This window comes from Teleopsis dalmanni, chromosome 1 (assembly GCF_002237135.1).
Source record: "Teleopsis dalmanni isolate 2A chromosome 1, ASM223713v2, whole genome shotgun sequence".
NCBI classification, from domain to species: Eukaryota; Metazoa; Arthropoda; class Insecta; order Diptera; family Diopsidae; genus Teleopsis; species Teleopsis dalmanni.
In genome coordinates, this window is record NC_051846.1 from 190552642 (window position 1) to 190557324 (window position 4683).

Sequence of the window (4683 nt, forward strand, 5' to 3'; positions counted from 1 at the left end):
CCGAAAAGCTTTCGGAAATTCTCATTTAAAATTCGCGCGCTGTATATTTTCCGATATTTTAAGTTTATGTAGTTTGGCAGCACTGTCCTTAATTACTATGCCAAAAATGAGCGCGATCTGTCAGACAGTTCGTTTACGGCAGCTGTTGAAACCAGTTCACCTCAGTAGGGCGTTGCGAAAAAAACAATGGAAAAAAATATTGAACAAAGAGTTTGCATCAAATTTTGTGTTTCGAACGAAATTTCGTGTGCAGAATCGTTGCGAATGCTACAAAAGGCTTATGGGGAATCAGTTTTATCGAAAACTCAAGTTTATGAGTGGTACAAAGCCTTCCAGGACGGTCGTACGACCGTCGAAGACATTTCGCAACGCACTACTGAGGTGAACTGGTTTCAACAGCTGCCGTAAACGAACTGTCTGACAGATCGAGCTCATTTTTGGCATAGTAATTAAGGACAGTGCTGCCAAACTACATAAACTTAAAATATCGAAAAATATACAGCGCGCGAATTTTAAATGAGAATTTCCGAAAACTTTTCAGTCTTAATGTACAATAGACGTTCACAAATTACAAGTTTTGTTTCTCCGGTAGTTCTTATTTTCGAAATGTTTAAATTTCTGGGCTATTTTTTATAGTGTGAAAGTATGATATTGTATAATTATAAAAAAAGTCATTGTTTTCAATATTTCATAAAGCAATCCGTGATCTTTATTGCTTTGGGTTGATTATTGAACGACCTAAATATTGGACATGAATTTGGGGGTAAAAAACCCACATCTTTTGGACCATTTCATAGTAATTTTTGTTTTCAACAATTACAGAAGAAGAACTAACGATCTAAGAGCACATTTTGTGAGCGTCAACTGTACATATACAAAAATAAAAGCATAAAGCCATGTTTAATACGGCTATGACAGAAGTGTATAATTTAATTCTTACATGAGTTTTAGACATAAATTACAAGTTATATACTTGCTCGAATATATATTACATATAATTATGATATGTATAAAGTACATCAAAATAATTATATAAGATCACAAAAGTATTATATATCATTTTGCAACATATTTATACAGTATTTAGAATAAACTCTGATCAAGTTTTTCACATATACTTTTCAAGATCAGAAAATACACAAAAAGAAAGAAAGAGAGGATAATACAGCAGCATTCCATTTGTTGTAACAATAATTTCACATATAAAAACCAATTAATATTAACACACAATATACTAATTTCGTAGACTACTTATACAACATATCATAAAGAAGTTTGGCATATCTGAGTCGAGAGATATATGATCATTTAATTATATCAAATGATGAATAATTTTATTTATATTTTTAAAGAACGCTACGACAAATTGTACATAAACACTCATTCAAATACAATGTTTTAAAAGAAAAAAAAATATACAACAAATAATATCAATAAATATTATAATGCATTAGCAGAGATAGTACTTTTTTTTTACTCAGAATTATCAAATGTGTTATTAGCTTAAATTATCTTACCTCTTATAAAATTCTCAAGAAAACATTCTATATCATAAGTGATGATATTTTCATTAGCGATGATTTGTTGTGTTCAACATATTCAGCTTAAAAATATTTGTTACGAATATTTAATATATTTACATCCATCCAGAATAATTTTTTCAATATTTCAACTCCAACTTTAAATCTCATATAGAGTAGCAGCTGTTACTAAAGCTGTTCGATTGTTCAACAAAGGTAAATAAAACTGATATGTGTAACTGCATAACTGCAAACAACTTCGTGTATTTGTATGTACAAAATCAATTATGAATAATTTTTAATAAATGTATTATTATTATTGATATCGAACCCTAGCCACCATTACCTAGCGGTAATTTTGAAATTTGATTTCAATCATTTTAGTAAGTTATTTAATTTTTTATTATTATTTTTCATTCGGAATTTAATCATTTTATGTTGATAGTTATAGTAACAAAAAAAATATATTATAACAAATAAAAATTTTTAATTGCAAAGTAATTTCTTGAAAACTTCTCCCACAATTTGCAAATGAAATAGACAACTTCAACCAAATGTTTTTATAATTATTAAATTGAATATTGGGAAAAAAATTTATTTCCGTACAAACGAGTTGATAATGTATTATAGTATATATTATACTATTATATATATTCATTAAAAATATACACAATTATTTAAAAAAAATTTTTATTGTCAGTTGTTATATAGCTGAAAAACAAGAAAATCAAAATTAAACACAATTTATTATAATCACATATATATTTTTTTTTGACACACGTACTTTGACGTACGAATATTTCTCAGATCCCAGAAAATGTTGACCAATATTTTTAATACACCATAAAAATAGTAACAAAAAAAAACATTTTTTATTTTATTAAATTTTTCTATTCCAAATCTTCTCTCTATTTATTGTAAAATAGAAACTAGCGAATAACATATCGTACCCTAAAAAATGTGGTAACTAATTGCCGTTTATCGAAGTTACATTTGGAGTTACATAGTTGTCCAAAAAATGAACTCATTAAACCTGAAAATGTTTGTTTACGTTTAACAAACTCTGTATGTTTTAGAACTTTGTTCACTTTTTAATGTAACAAATATATAGAGAAGTGTTCCCAAGTTTTCGAGAGAGCACTGTATTAAAAAAATGTAATTATGTGATTTAAATCTGCTTTACATTTAGTTTGAGGTCTATTTATTATGTATTTAGAATTCTCTTGATCCATTTTCCACAAAAGTAGTTAGCTCCAAATATAAAATTATTTATTTCAATGTACATATCTGAGTTAAGTTAAGTTTAGCACTAATTGCTTGTTTGAGAGAAGTGAGGGGGTTGGTTCACTTCGTAATTTGCATAAATTCAATTTAATGGGACAGTTCAAATTCAACGAGACAATTTGAATGTACAATTTAATTTGGTAAATTATTATGAGAATTTTTTTTATGATCACTTTTACATCTATTCTTTATTGTTCAATTATTATATTATCTTAAGGTGCCTATGTGGCTCACTTCATATCTCTAAAAACGTTCGTAAAAACCCGTCAGAGTTGCATTTATAACTGCCAAAAACATTTTCTGTAAAGCCAGTCTAAAAATTAAAAAACTTGAATACTCATAGTAAGAATATCATCGAAGTTAACTAAAAAGCAACGTTTACTGCTATTTTCAGTAGAAAAGGGATTAGTCATTGAAGACGTTTCGAGACATTCAAGAGATAGAGACATACGTGAAGTCTGATCGATCCAAAAATATGATCTTTGCAAACATTTATGGAAAAATTAGTAAAATGTGGTTGTTTGCTCATTTTAAATTTATTTTGTAAATCACAACTCAAATCACATAATTATTATGTTTTTTTTTATTTTTTTCAGAATACATAAGGATTTTATTTAAAATTAAAATAGATTAACTGTTTGTAATCATCTAAAACCTGTTCGCAAATGAATATATTTTTATTTAAGATAAATATGTTACGAGTCAAATTGAACTCAATTTATGATTGCGAAATCCATATAAATTGTATGAATAATTTTCCTTGTAATTGATCAAAACCATAAACAAGTCATTGAGATTAATTTAATTTTATAAGTAAGCTGTACCTTGTAGATCTAGAGGATAACTAAGGTAATTTTAACCTTCTAACTATAGATCTTATACTGATTCAACATTTTAACCAATATGTTTTATGTTCATTAGCTTTGTTATTGAATTTTTTTGAAGTATTTAAATATACTTCATATGTTTCATTTTATTTATTTATATTAATATTATTATTATTATAAAAACATTATCTTTATTGAATAACTTCTCCTTATCGGACACTCATCTCTATCGAACAAAAGTTGTTTGAGGATTAATCTGATACAAATAAGAGTGTTTTCACTGTATAAAGGAAATAATTCATTAATATATTTCCTCCTTCCCTTTCCCAATTTCATATAAAACTTATGATTATAATTTGTATGATATAAATTTATTTAAGTTTATTAAGGGTATATGTTGAATGAAATTTTTTACAGTTTATATTTAGTTAAAAATTTTAAAAATATTATTATATAATTAATTTGGTTCTCTTCTTTTAGAACGAACATAATACATTGCAAGAGCATGTCACTTCAATATAAATTTATTTCATTTTTGTTTTTTTTTTTTGTTTTTGTTAAGTTATAAACCAATTTACTAATAACTGAGATTAATTGGTTTAAATTAATATAGCCTAGCTATAGTCAAACCATTCCAATGTAAAAGATAAAAGATATAAATTATATAAATTTATGTTTAAAATATGTGCTTCATACTGTTTAGAGTAAATTGGTTAATAACTATAACCACATTCTGTGTTATATCATTTAAAAGTATTACTTATATTAATATTACCGCTAAGAAGAATGAATACTTAAGTTTTTATTATCTAGTATATATGCTAAAGTTTAAGATTAAAGTTTGGATAATAATTATCTGTTGTGTTAATATATTATGTATTAATTAATATATTAATGTTTTGTTGAATAATTGTGTAGCAATGAAATATAACACATGAACACGAACAGAGATCTACTAAATGATCTTAGACTTCTTCAATAACGAAGTCTGCCTATTATTTAATGAAATTTAATTTTAATTTTTATATGTAGTTTGCAGATACAAAATTTAT

The 4683-nt window shown here is 25.8% G+C and overlaps 1 protein-coding gene across 1 annotated transcript in view; it reads right to left on the reverse strand.

Moving 5' to 3' along the window:
* Positions 1-4683, reverse strand: part of LOC119666941 (C-mannosyltransferase dpy-19 homolog) — an 11270-nt gene that overhangs the window by 213 nt on the left and 6374 nt on the right. The gene's annotated exons all lie outside the window — the stretch shown is intronic.